Source organism: Mobula birostris, chromosome 1 (assembly GCF_030028105.1).
Source record: "Mobula birostris isolate sMobBir1 chromosome 1, sMobBir1.hap1, whole genome shotgun sequence".
Classification (NCBI taxonomy): Eukaryota; Metazoa; Chordata; class Chondrichthyes; order Myliobatiformes; family Myliobatidae; genus Mobula; species Mobula birostris.
In genome coordinates, this window is record NC_092370.1 from 74104203 (window position 1) to 74119337 (window position 15135).

The following is a 15135-nucleotide window of genomic DNA, read 5'->3' on the forward strand; positions in this document are numbered from 1 at the left end:
GCACCCGTCAGGAGCCTGGCTGCGGTGTTCTGGACCAGTTGCAGGCTGGACAGGGACGACTGACTAATCCCAGTATACAGGGAGTTGGAGTAGTCCAAGCGGGAGGATATAAGGATGACTTTCTTGAAATCTTTGAAAGAGAGAAACGACTTGATTTTGGCAATAGTACGAAACTGGAAAAAACTGGCTTTTACTACTGCATTAACTTGCTTGTCAAACTTAAAGACAGAATCACATATCACACCAAGGTTTTTGACATGGGATTTGACAAGGGTGGACAGGTTACCAAGACTGTTGGTAATCACTTCGATGGAGTCAGGACGGCCAAATAGGGCAACTTCAGACTTGCCTTCATTCAGCTATAGAAAGTTTTGTGCCATCCAACACTTTATGTCCTCAAGGCAGTTCATGAAGCTGACTAGATTCGACTGGTCATTTGGTCATTGAACACTGCTCTGATCTGCCTGTAGGAAGTACCTGGACCAAGTTTGGACCTGGCTCTTCTAAGTTGTTCATGACCGTATGTGAGTATCAGGAACCTCTGCCTATGAGGTTACCAGGATCTAGCCCATAGGAATAATGCTCTCTAGTATTAGTCTTAAAGTAATATAGCATGGAAACTGGCCTTTCTCTACTGGTCCATGGCAATCACAGCATCCTCACTGCAAGTCATGGTTGCCTGCATTTGGTCTGTAACCCTCCAAGCCATAGATGCAGCATGATTTGCTGAGTTCCTCTAGCATTTTGCTTTTGCCCCTCCCTTCCATATTCAAGTTCCTCTTAAATGCTGCAGATGTAACCACCTTGACTACTTCTGGCAGCTCATTCCAGATATTCATTATCCTTCGTGCAAAGAAGCCACCTCTCAGGTCTCTTTTAAATCTCTCCCCTCATTTTAATCCAACTGGACCCTGGTTACATTCGTCATCTGTTTGCAGATCATCCAGGTACATAGCATAGAAAGCCATCGGCCTTCCAATTAGTGCATATCCCCTTCTTTTACACCAGAGTCCTAGAAATCCACTACTGTTCACAGTGACCTTGTTTTGTTTTCGCTCCTGTTGAGTTGGGGTCAGTCAATTCCTGCTGGAGTTTACAAACTTTGCCCCAGTCAGAATCTGAGCTGGTCTGGTCCACCACAAATTGCTGCAATATATAGTATAGAAAGATTTGGTTAAGTGGAGACACAAAAGATTCTGCAGATGTTGGAAATCCTAAGCAACACACACAAAATGCTGGATGAACCCAGTTGGTCAGGCAGCAACTATGGAGGGAAATGGACAGTTGATATTTCAGGCCAAGACCCTCCATCAGGAATTGTATTTCCCTCCAAAGATGCTGCCTTACCTGTTGAGTTCCTGCAGGATTTTGTTGCTCAAGATTCCACAGAGCACGACCAAAGGAAAACGAGAGGTTCACTCATTGAGGAATTTCAAGAGAGATCAATACAACTTTAAAATACAGAACAGTGCAGTCCAGACCCTTCAGCCCATGATATTGAGCTGACTTTTTATCCTACTCTAAGATAAATTATCTAACCTTTCCCTCCTACATAACACTCATTTTTCTTGCATCCATCTCCCTATCTAGGAGTCTCTTAGATGTTCCTAATGTAGCTGCCTCTACTGCCACCCCTGGCAGTGCATTCCATGATCCCAGCACACTTGGGTAAAAAACAGACCTCTGATATGCCCTCTATACTTTCCTCTAATCACCTTACAATTTCAACCTGTCATAATAGCTATTTCTGCCCTGGGAAAAAGTCTCTGTCTATCCAATCCATAAGATATAGGAGCAGAATTAGGCCAGTTGGTCCATTGAGTCTGCTTCACCATTTCATCATGGCTGATTCAATTTTCCTCTCAGCTCCAATCTCCTGCTTTCTCTCTGTATCCCTTCATGTCCTGACCAATCAAGAATCTATCAACCTCTTCTTTAAACATACATACACACTTGGCTTCCACAGTTGCCTATAGTAAAGAATTCCAAAGATCCACCACTCTCAGGCTAAAGAAATTCTTCATCTCTGTTCCAAAAGGATGCCCCTCTATTCTGAGGCTGTGTCCTCTGTTCTTACACTCTCCCACCATAAGAACACCCTCACCAATTCCACTCTATCAAGGCCTTTCACCATGTGAGAAGTTTCAATGAGGTCATCCCTCATTCTTCTGAATTCCAGCAAATACAGGCCCAGAGCCATCAGACACTCTCCATATGACAAGACATTTGATCTATGTCTCTCATCATCTTGAACTATTCTACCAAGTCACCTCTCATCTTCCTTTGCTCCAAAGAGAAAAGCCCAACCTATCCTCATAAAACATGCTCTCTAAACCAGGCAGCGTCCTGGTAAATCTCTAAAATTACCACATCGTTCTTATAATGAGGTGACCAGAACTGAACACAACTCCAAACATGGTCTAACCAGGATTTTCTCAAGCTGCAACATTACCTTGCAGTTCTTGAACTCAATCCCCTGACTAAGGAAGGCCAACACACTATACGCCTTCTTAATCACTCTATCAACTCGTGCAGCAGCTTTGAGGGGTCTATGGATGTAAACCTGAAGATCCCTCTGTTCTCCCACACTGATACAAAACCTGCTACTAACCACGTATTCCTCATTTAAGTTCAACCGTCCAAAGTTTATCACTTCACACTTTTATATACTGAACTCCATCTGCCACTTCTCAGCCCACCTTTGCATCCCTTCCCGTTGTAACCTATGATAACATTCTGCATTATCCACAACACCACCAAATTGTGTCATCTGTAAACTTACTAACCTACCCTTCCCTTCCTCCTCCAAGTCATTTATAAAAATCGCAAAGAGCAGGGTCACAGAACAGATCAGTGACTTCAAGGCAGAATACACTCCATTTTCTATTGCCCTGTCTTCTTTGGACAAGACAATTCTGAATCCTCACAGACAAGTTTCTCTGGATGCCATGCCTCCTTACTTTCTGAATGAGCCTATCTTGGGGAAATAATGTTTCATTATTCAAGAAGGGAACCAAGGATAATCCTGGAAACTATAGAGCAATTAGTCGCACGTCAGCGGTAGGGAAGTTACTGGGGAATTCTTAGGGATAGGATTTACAAGCACTTGCAAAACTATGGTTAAATTAGGGAGAGCCAGTATGGCTTTGTGCAGGGCAAATCTTGTCTTACTACCTTGTTTGAATTTTTTGGTGAGGTGATGAGAGTGATTGATAAAAGTAAACCTGTGCATGTTGTCCACATGGATTTTACTAAGGCGTTTGACAACATGGGAGTCATCCAGAAGATTAAGATGCATGGAATCCATAGTGAATTAGTCACTTGGATTTAGAACTAACTTGCCCATAGAAGACAGAGGGTAGTGGTCAAAGGCACATATTCAGCTGGAGAACTGTAATTAGTGGTGCTCCACAGGGATCTGTGCTGGGACCTCTGCTGTTCGTGAAGGATATAAATAAATTGGATGAAAATGTAAATGGGTGGGTTAGTAAGTTTGTAAATGATATAAAGATTAGTGGTGTTGTGGATAGTGTAGATGACTGGCAAAGAATTCCACAGGATATAGATCAGTTTCCAATATGGCGGAGAAATGGTAGATGGAGTCTAACCCAGCCAAATGTGAAGTGTTGCACCTGGAAGATCAAATGTAAAGAGACACTACACTGTTATAGGCAAGATCCTTAACTGTGTTGATGAACAAAGGTATCTTGGGGTCCAAGTTCACAGCTCCACAAAAGCACCTACACAGATTGATAGGATGATAGGATGGTTAAAACGGCATACAGCATACTGCATACTTGCCTTTATTAGTTTATTAATTTCCCTATCGCACACCATTTTAAAAAATTCCCCATATTTGTTATTTCAATTCATAACTTAAGTCAGAATAACTGATGCCAAGATTAAGGAAGGCATTTTTGTTAGTCCACAAATCAAACAGGTTATCAATGACAGGCAATTTAAAGAACTTGCAATGGAATTGAAGAAAATCACATGGAAGGCATTCAAGAATATTGTCGAAATTTTTCTTGGCAACTACAGAGCACCAAACTACGTTCAGCTGGTTGACAACATGCTTCAAGTATATAAGACCATGAAGTGCAAAGTGTCACTAAACATTCATTTGGACTTCTTCCCTGCAAATCTTGGCGCCTTCAATGACAAGCATGGTAAAAGGTTTCACCAGGACATTGTGATCATGGAGAACTGCTATCAGGACAAATGGGATCCATCAATGCTGGCTAATTATTGCTGTACATTTAAGCAAGAAGCCACAGACAATGAATGCAAACAAAACATCATCAACGAAACCTTTTTAGTTTAGTTGAATTATTGCAGAGCATCAGCACCATTATGCAATTAAATAAAATATATTTAATAAAAGTTAATTTCTTGTTTCTCCAAATTCCTACGTGATGCAAGTAGTCTGAAATTATATTTGTGTTCAGCTTCAAGTGGTCTATCACTTTCAAAAAAATTTGTTCTCCAGTATTGAGAGGCATAGATAGAGTAGATGGACAGTATCTTTTCCCCAGGATTGAAATGCCTAAAGCTGCAGGGCATACATTTAAGGTGAGAGGCAGTAAATTCAAAGGGGATATGAGGGGCAAGTTTTTTTTTTAAACATAGAGAATGGTGTGTGTCTGAAATGTGATGCCTGAGATGGTGGTAGAGGCAGAAGCATTAGGGAATTTTAAGAGACATTTAGATAGGTGCATGAATGTGAGGGAAATGGAAGGACATGGACATTGTGTAGCAGAAGAAGTTAATTTAGTTAACAATTTGATTACTAATTTAATTGATTTGGCACAACACTGTGGGCAGAAGAGCCTGTTCTTGTACAGTACTGCTCTATGTTCTAAACACCTTACTAAAATCCACATATGTCCGATCCTCTGTTCTACCTTCAACTTGTTTTGTCACCTCCTCAAAGAATTCAATCAATCTTAGGAGCCTTTCAGAAAGCTTTGCTATCTTTAATTGGAATATGCTTCTCCAAATGCTTTTCTATCCTGTCTCTAAGAACCCACTCCAAGTTTGCCCTCCACTGACATAAGATTCACTGGTCCATAATTTCCAGGATTATCCCTACAATCTTTCTTAAACAAAGGGATAACATCTTCCACCCTCCCAATCTTCTGGTACTACTGTTGTGGCCAGTGAGGACACAAAGATTATGGTCAGAGGCGCAGCGATCTCTTCGCTCAGTTCCCTTAGTAACTCTCATACGGCCTCGGGGACTTATCTCTCCAAATATTTTACAGAAGTTGCAGCACATCATCTTTCTTAATGTCAACATGTTCCAGCATATCAGCCTGTTTTACATTGTCCTCACATTTGTCAAGGTCCCTCTCACTGGTGAATACTGAAGCAAACTATTCATTAGAGACCTCCCTTCCCCCCTCCAACTTCAGGCATATTTCCTCTTTTATTGCTGATCCTTCCTAACCTCACTTGTTACCTCAGGAACATGGCATCCATCATCTCGGACATGCATTCTTCTCATTACTACTATTGCAAGGAGATACAGGAGTCTGAGGACTCACACTCAACATTTTGGGAACAGCTTCTTCCCCTCCGCCATCAGATAAATAGTCATAGTCATACTTTATTGATCCTGGGGGAAATTGGTTTTCGTTACAGTTGCACCATAAATAATAATTAGTAATAGAACCATAGTTAAATAGTAATATGTAAATTATGTCAGTAAATTATGAAATAAGTCCAGTACCAGCCTATCGGCTCAGGGTGTCTAACCCTCCAAGGGAGGAGTTGTAAAGTTTAATGGCCACAGGCAGGAATGACTTCCTATGACACTCTGTGCTGCATCTCGGAGGAATGAGTCTTTGGCTGAATGTACTCCTGTGCCCAACTAGTACATTATGTAGTGGATGGGAGACATTGACCAAGATGGCATGCAACTTAGACAGCATCCTCTTTTCAGACACCACCGTGACAGAGTCCTCGGTGGTTGAGGACTTACTGCCTCAGAAAATAACGGTGGTTAATAAGCATATTAACCAGTGTTATTTTAGTTCAAGTGGAGCACATTTTATTTTGAGGAGTAAATCCTAATACAGATTATAATTCTACAAAGGTTTACAAAAACACAAGTACAATTCTGACAAAGAAAGAAGTATCACTGAGTTGCAAATGAAGAAGTGGTCCTTCACAGAAAGATGGGTCCCGAATAGGATCCTTCTCAGGTTGAGGCTGAGGAGTGGAATCTGCATTCTTCTATGTAACTCCTTCCCATCTTTACTGTGTTCTGATATTGATATTGCTTTACAACTAATCATCTGGTAATGATCTTATTTGCAAGCAATGTTTCATAACCACAGTTGAATGGAGCACTCTGATTATTCAAAGCGGACACTGTTGTTTCTGCTGATTAGGTTATACTCCTCCAAGTAAAACAAGATCTACTTAAAATAAAATAACTTTGCTTACTCTCCTTATTTAGCTAGAAGTATTTCTTTCTTGGTGAGAGCCTCTGCTGGAAACAGTGACTGAAGTAGTTACATAAACTACTCCTTGAAATCATAAGTTGATTGTAAACGACAAATACGATGTTAGCATTCATTTCGAGAGGACTAGAATATCAAAGCAAGGATGTAATGCTGAAGCTTTATAAGGCACTGGTCAGATCACATTTGGCGTACTGTGAGCCGTGTTGGGTTCCATATCCAAGAAAGGATTCTGGCAATGGAGAAGATCCAGAGGAGGTTTACGAGAATGACTACAGGAATTAAAGAGTTAATATATGAGGAGTGTTTGATAGCTCTGGGCCTGTTCTTGCTGGAGTTCAGAAGAATGAGGGTGAATCTCATTAAAACTGATCGAATATTGAAAGGTGTAGGTTGCATGGACGATGAAAGGATGTTTTCAATAGTGTAACACGCACAAAATGCTGGAGGAACTCAGCAGGCCAGGCGGCATCTATGGAAAAAAGTACAGTCGATATTTTGGGACGAAACCCTTCAGCAGTCCTGCTGAAGGGCTTTGGGCCAAAACGTTGATTGTACTCTTTTCCATTGATGCTGTCTGGCCTGCTGAGTTCCTCCAGCATTTTGTGTGTGTTGCTCGGATTTTCAACATCTGCAGATTTTCTCTTGTTTGCATTTTCAATAGTATGGTAGTCTAGGACCAGAGGGCATTGCCTCAGAAAAGAAGGCAGGAGAATGAGGTTGAGAGGGAAAATAAATTAGCCATGACTGACTAAGAGAGTAGACTCAATGGGCTGAATGGCCCAATTTTGCTCTCTGTTTTATGATCTTATAATCTCCTTGAAGTGAGGGTACAGGTCAACACGTAGCTGATAAAATTTAAGGTGTTGACTTAAGTTTAGGACTCTGGAATGGGGACCCAACTTCACGGCTCAAGTTCACTTCACCAAAAGCCTCACTCCCCACACTTCATGGTCATCTGTTCACCCACTATAGCCAAATCTGACAGCGACACACACTGTTGCTCTGGGTTTCATGATCTGCAGACTTGGGTCTCCCCCTCCTCACCCCTCATCACCAGTTCATAGGAGGTGCCTCATGGCCTCTCCCCTACCCTCGTGCCTTCTTCATTCAGATTCAACAGAAACATAAGAGAAAGTGAGGATGAAGAAAAACTCAGACAGTGCCATGCTCCCAACACCAGCCTGGACACTGATACTGGCTGGATTACAGTGGACACAGGCAGGCACACACAGGAACATTGGTGGAATGGGTAGAAGAGGTATAGCTCACTTGGGGATGAGGCTGTACAGATGGCTACACGTGAAATCCTCCTCCACAGGCATGCCTTGTAAATCAAACCTACCAAGAACAGCAGTGAGTAACTGCATTATCACAGTTAAAGCAACAATTATGCTAGTTATCATCAGTTTAACTGGTTCCAATGGATGCTCAGACCGGAGTCTGCAGAGTCCATCTGTACGTCCAGACCCGAGACTGCGGGGTCCGTCTGTACGTCCAGACCAGAGTCTGAGGGGCCAGTCTGTACGTCCAGACCAGAGTCTGCAGGGGACAATCAGCTGTGCCTTTGCTCATGTCTCATCTGACACAATAAATGCAGGTAAAATAGACAACAGGGAGGAGACTGAAGTAATAACCGTTCAGAAATACCTGAGGAAGTCAGTGGACAGGAAAGACCATTCCCCCATCTGGGCTTCCATCCCGAGAGTCAATTGTTGGTGGCTGATAAAGAACCAGTGAGTGCCAGGGGTGGTGAAGGCAGATACAATAGAGGCTGTTGGACAGACACATAAATAAGCAGAGAGTGGAGGGGTATGGATCATGTGTGGTCAGGTGAGATTGGTTTAATTTTGCATCATGATCAACACAGACATTGTGGGTCAAGAAATTGTGGGCCTGTTCCTGAGCTCAACTGTTCTATTCTTTGTGTTCAGCTATAGCACAGGAACAGGCTCTTAGTGGACAATAAAATTATAGTTTCCATTGTCAGGCATGACCTTGTTAGGCTTTTAGAACGTTAATGAAGCTAATAGGTGCATCTGTGTTTTCAAAAAGCACTTGAGGAAGTTGTTACACAAAAATACGGGCTCAGTATGACATGAGCACGGAGATAAGACTGGTTAAAGAACAAAAAAAAGATCTGCAAAAGAAAAAGCTAGCAGATTTTCACAATGAGGCATAACAGAGGCTGGTGTACAGAGCTCTGGGTTTGCCAGCTTGAGGAATATAAAACCCCAGGTCCAGCCAGCAATTAGAAAGGTGAAAGGTAGATGAACTTTCACTGGGAGGGTGTTCAGTACCAGCTACGGTGAGGTTGCACAGGGCCTTGGGGAGACCTTGTGCAGATTAGATTCAATTCCTCACCTAAACGGAAATACACTCACCAAGGGTCAGATTCACCAAGTCACCAAAACTGACTCTGGTATAAACCATTGAGAAAGCAATGAAATCTGGTTAATGTTCATTGTTCAGAAACTGAGAGGTGATCTCACTGGGGCAAAACCAGATTCTAAGAGGGAGTGGCAAGGAAATGCTTGATCAACCTGCAGGGTTTAGAATGACTGGGATATATCTCAGAGGTCTGCGAGCAGTGAGGCAAAACGACTTTCTGCAAGGAATTGTAAGTAGAGTTCTCTGGCTCATCGGGATTCAGGGTGAGGAAGGGAATGCTTTGATGTGGGGGAGTGAGAATCAGAGGAAATGGGATGGGGTGGGAAATGGGTCTGAAGTATAGGATGTGCCATCTTCACTAGTGTGCAGGGAGAAAGTGCAAACTCCACACAGACAGCATCCAAAGTCAGGAGTGAAGTGGGGTGCCTGGTGCTCCACCCCGTGGTGGGGAAATCTCTGACTCGACTCCATGAAAGCAAGGATGTCCTGGTTCCATGGATCTTCCAACACTGAGATCAAGTTGCAGACTCAAAATGCTCACTGCTTTTCTCTCCACAGAGCACCCTGCTGAGTGTTTCCAAGAGTTCTTATTTTTGTTTCAGATTTCCAGCATAGTACATAGAACAGCAGAGCACAATACAAGCCCTTTGACACATAATGTTGTGCTGACCTTTTAATCTACTCCAAGATCCATCTAACCTTTCCCTCTCAGATCACCCAACATTTTCCTTTTATCCATGTGCCTATCTAAGAGTCTCTTAAATGTCCCTCACGTACTGACATCTGGCACCACCTCGGAGTGTTCCCCACACCCACTACTCTCTGTGTAAAAGACCTGCCTCTGACATCCCCCTTGTACTTTCCTCCAATCAGTTTAAAATTATACCCCCTTGTATTAGCCATTTCCATTCTGGGAAAAAGGCACTGGCTGTTCACTCTATCAATGCTTCTTATCATCTTATATGCCCCTATCCAGTCATATCTCATCCTCCTTCACTACAAAGAGAAAAGCCCTAGCTTGTTCAACTTATTCGCATAAGATGTGCTCTCTAATTCAGGCAGCATCCTAGTGAATCTACTCTGCACCAATCCTTCTTATAGTAAGGTGATCAGAATGGAACACAATACTCCAAGTACAGTCAAGCATGTGCTGTGATTTAGATTTTCATCAAGAGATTTAATGTTGTTGATGGGTTGGTGAACCATAGAACATGCAACAGCTTGCTTCAAAGGGGTGGGAAAGCTCTTGCTGTCCCCCATGTGAGAAGCAGGAAACAGAGGGCAATGCCGAGGGAGTGCTGTGCTGTTGGAGGGGCAGTTCAGGGACCACCATCCTACTGGAGGGATAGAGCTGAGGCAATGTGTACCGATGTCCAATATCCATGGAGTGCTGCTTTGTTGGAGGGGAAGTCCCAAGGAACACCACCTTCAGAACATAGAATAGTACAGCACAGTACAGGCCCTTCAGCCCACAATGTTGTGCCGACCCTCAAACCCTGCCTCCCATATAAGCCCCCACCTTAAATTCCTCCATATACCTGTCTAGTAGTCTCTTAAACTTCACTAGTGTATCTGCCTCTACCACTGACTCAGGCAGTGCATTCCACGCACCAACCACTCTCTGAGTAAAAACCCTTCCTCTAATATCCCCCTTGAACTCCCCACCCCTTACCATAAAGCCATGTCCTCTTGTATTGAGCAGTGGTGCCCTGGGGAAGAGGCGCTGGCTATCCACGCTATCTATTCCTCTTATTATCTTGTACACCGCTATCATGTCTCCTCTCATCCTCCTTCTCGCCAAAGAGTAAAGCCCTAGCTCCCTTAATCTCTGATCATAATGCATACTTTCTAAACCAGGCAGCATCCTGGTAAATCTCCTCTGTACCCTTTCCAATGTTTCCACATCCTTCCTATAGTGAGGTGACCAGAACTGGACACAGCACTCCAAGTGTGGCCTAACCAGAGTTTTATAGAGCTGCATCATTACATCGCAACTCTTAAACTCTATCCCTCGACTTATGAAAGCTAACACCCCATAAGCTTTCTTAACTACCCTATCCACCTGTGAGGCAACTTTCAGGGATCTGTGGACATGCACCCCGAAATCCCTCTGCTCCTCCACACTACCAAGTATCCTGCCATTTACTTTGTACTCTGCCTTGGAGTTTGTCCTTCCAAAGTGTACCACCTCACACTTCTCTGGGTTGGACTCCATCTGCCACTTCTCAGCCCACTTCTGCATCCTATCAATGTCTCTCTGCAATCTTTGACAATCCTCTACACTATCTACAACACCACCAACCTTTGTGTCGTCTGCAAACTTGCCAACCCACCCTCCTACCCCAACATCCAGGTCGTTAATAAAAATCATGAGTAGAGGTCCCTGAACAGATCCTTGTGGGACACCACTAGTCACAATCCTCCAATCTGAATGTACTCCCTCCACCACCACCCTCTGCCTTCTGCAGGCAAGCCAATTCTGAATCCACCTGGCCAAACTTTCCCTGGATCCCATGCCTTCTAACTTTCTGAATAAGCCTACCATGTGGAACCTTGTCAAATGCCTTACTAAAATCCATATAGATCACATCCACTGCACTACCCTTATCTATATGCCTGGTCACCTCCTCAAAGAACTCTATCAGGCTTGTTAGACACGATCTGCCCTTCACAAAGCCATGCTGACTGTCCCTGATCAGACCAGGATTCTCTAAATGCCTATCGATCCTATCTCTAAGAATCTTTTCCAACAGCTTTCCCACCACAGATGTAAGACTCACTGGTCTATAATTAACTGGACTATCCCTACTATCTTTTTTGAACAAGGGGACAACATTTGCCTCCCTCCAATCCTCCGGTACCATTCCCGTGGACAACGAGGACTTAGGAGTAGTATTATGGAGGAACACTACTCTGTTGGAAGGAGAGTGTAAGAAAAGCTCCTGAGTGCTGTTGGAGAAGGTTACTGGCCACACCATCAGACTGGTATTAATGAAGGGTGTTATTGAAGTGAAATTCAGTGATAGGAAGAATACTGAGTATAGAACAGTGGTCCCCAACCACCAGGCCGCGAGGAAGCAATATGATTTGGCGATAGGAGTCAGCTGCGCCTTCCTCATTCCCTGTCACGCCCACTGTTGAGCTTGAATGCACGCATCATCCATGTCAGCGTGGGAAGGAGATCAACTCCTCGAGCTTGCAAATGACGGCGGGCTGAAAAGCATGTTTGACATAACATCTCTGCCAGCATTCTGGATCAAAGTCAAGGCTAAGTATCCTGAGATAGCCACGAAAGCACTGAAAATGTTGCTTCCATTTCCAACATATCTCTGCAATGAATGCAACAAAAATTAAATTGTGGAATAGACTGGACATAAGGAACCTCCTTCGAGTATCGCTGTCTCCCATCACCCCTCGATGGCACCATCTTGTTGCAGGAAAACAAGCCCAGGGCTCCCACTGATTCAGTGATATTGGTGTGTTGCAATTATTTTATATGTTCATACGGGGAAAGTATGTGCTGTGTGTTTAATATCCAAACGTTACTTAAAATGTTATGATGCTATTGACATATAACCATATAACAATTACAGCACGGAAACAGGCGATCTCTGCCCTTCGAGTCCGTGCCGAACGCTACTCTCACCTAGTCCCACCGACCTGCACTCAGCCCATAACCCTCCATTCCTTTCCTGTCCATATACCTATCCAATTTTTCTTTAAATGATAATACCGAACCTGCCTCTACCACTTCTACTGGAAGTTCGTTCAACACTTACTTCAAGCTCCCCTGATAATTGACTTATCGTTATATTCATGCGAGGAAAATATGCGCTGTGTTTAATATTAAATTCGTTAGAAAAACCCTTTTAGAAATGAAATTAAGTGTATTAGCCACTTATCACCTATATTGCGTTCCTGATTAACACTCTCCCCCTGAACTGAATCGCCAAAAACGATTTGTAGAGAAAAAGCAGCACATACACGCATGCGCACTGGTGCCCACGCAAGGCTTCATGGTCATTTTAGTCTTCAACCGCCCCCCCCAACCCCCCGGGTCGGCCGGTCTGCAAGAATACTGTCAACATGAAACCGGTCCGCAGTGTGAAAAAGGTTGGGGACCCCTGGTATAGAAGTTAGGATGTTCTGTTGCAGTTGTACAGGACATTGGTGAGGTTGCATTTGGAATATTGCATTCGGTTTTGCTCACCCTGCCACTGGGCTGGAAAAAGTGCAGAGACTTACAAGGATGTTGTCAGGGCTCAAGGAACTGAATTATAGAGATTGAGCAGGCTATGCCTTTATTCATTGGAATGAAGAAGAATGAATGATGATTATGAGAGGTGACCTGATAGAGGTATATAAGATGAAGAGACGCATTGATCATGTGGATAGCCAGAGGCTTTTTCCCAGGGCTGAAATGGCTGACATAAGGGGGCATGGTTTTAAGATGCTTAGAAGAAGGTACAGGGGGGATGCCAAAGATAAGTGTTGCTCTTTTTTTTTATACAGAGTGGTGGGTGCATGGAATGCACTGCCAATGATGGTGGTAGAAGCGGATACAATAGGGTATTTTAAGAGACTCAGATAGGTACATGGAGCTTAGAAAAAATGGATAGATATGCAGTAGGGAAATTCTAGGCAGTTTCTAGAGTAGGTTACATGATTGGCACAATATTGTGGGACGAAGGGTCTGTAATGTGCTGTAAATTTCAATATTCTACGTTCTAATGAATGATGATCTCGGAGGTGTATAAAATCAAGAGGGACATGGATGGGGTGAACGCACTCTGTCTTTTTCTTGGTGTTGGAGAATCAAGAACAGTGCACTGGTTTAAGGAGAGAGTAGAGAGATTTAATAGGAACCAGGGGGAGCAACCTTTTCACTCAGAGGGTGGTTAGTACAAGAAACGAGTCAGTCATAGTGCACTATAGCACAGAATCAGGCCCTTCAGTGTATCTGGTCCATGCCAAACTGACTCTGCCCAGCCCCATTGACCCACACCTGGACCACAGCTCTCCATACCACTTCCATCCGTGTACTTATCTAAACTTCTCTTAAATGTGACCATCAAACCTGCATCCCCCACTTCCACTGGCAACTCATTCCACATTCTCACCCCGCCCCCCCCCCCCGCCCCCGAGTAAAGAAGTTTCCCCTCAGGTTCCTTAAATATTTCAGCTTTCATCCTTAACCCATGACGTCTACTTCTAGTCTCATCCAACCTCAATGGAATAAAAAAACTGCTTGCATTTACCCTATCTATATATATTCCTTACAATTTTGTATACTTCTACTAAATTTTCTCTCATATGCTGCCAAATGAAGTGGTTGAGGCAGGTATATTAACAATATTTAAAAGGAATTTGGGCAAATACATGGATAGGAACAGTTTGGAGGGATATGAGCTTGGACCAGTTGACCTGAAGGGTCTGTTTCTGTGTGGTATGACTCCCTAATATTAAAGTAATTGAGTTGCATCAGTGAATTGAGCAGATAGTAAGCAGTCTGCTGGGCTGAATGGCCTCCAAATGAAAGCTACAGTGTTGATTGCTATCCTTTACAAATGTGCAGCTCTGTGCCCTGATCCCTCACCCTCATTATCTTTGCCATCAGCTATGGCTTTTGCAACTAGCCTCAGGTTGAAACCCAGCTCAAGATACTATCGGTTCAGCCTCAGCTATCTGTCATTGCCTGTTTACTAAATAAAGGACCAAGCGGGAGGTGGTGGGAAACCTCTCCTATGTGACAGCCAGTTCTCCCAAAAATTATTCTCTCTCTACCATCCCAGACTGCACTCTCATGTAAACAGCACTGACTCTAACAACAACCAGCCCAACCAACAGGCAACATTAGACTGTAGACTCGTGGACCCACAGGAGGGGCTGCAGGTGAGGAAATAAGTCCACCTGAGCCTCAGCAGCTACTGCCATGGGATATCACACACTCCCAGCTAACTTACACTGTTCAGTACACAGAGAGATCTCAAGTCCCTTGCTGCAATGTAGGAACCTGGTTCCAAAATATGACAAGATCCAAGTCAGGGAGAGCAAAGGCCATTCTGCCTCTCACACGTGGACTATGATCAAAGTTAAAGACCCCTGATTCCATGTTGGGTGCTGTGACACTCACTCAGTACTGTCCCTCTCACAGTGACATTCCCTCAGTACCACTCCTCCAACAGTGTGATATTCCCTCACTACTGCACCTCCCAGTGTGACTTTCCCTCAGTGGTGCCCCTCCCACAGTGTGATTCTCCCTCAATCCGCCCCTCCC

At 43.7% G+C, this 15135-nt stretch overlaps 1 protein-coding gene across 3 annotated transcripts in view; it reads right to left on the reverse strand.

Annotated features, from left to right (window-relative positions):
• Window positions 1-15135, reverse strand: part of LOC140197168 (anion exchange protein 2-like) — a 252556-nt gene that overhangs the window by 70586 nt on the left and 166835 nt on the right. The window lies entirely within an intron of this gene.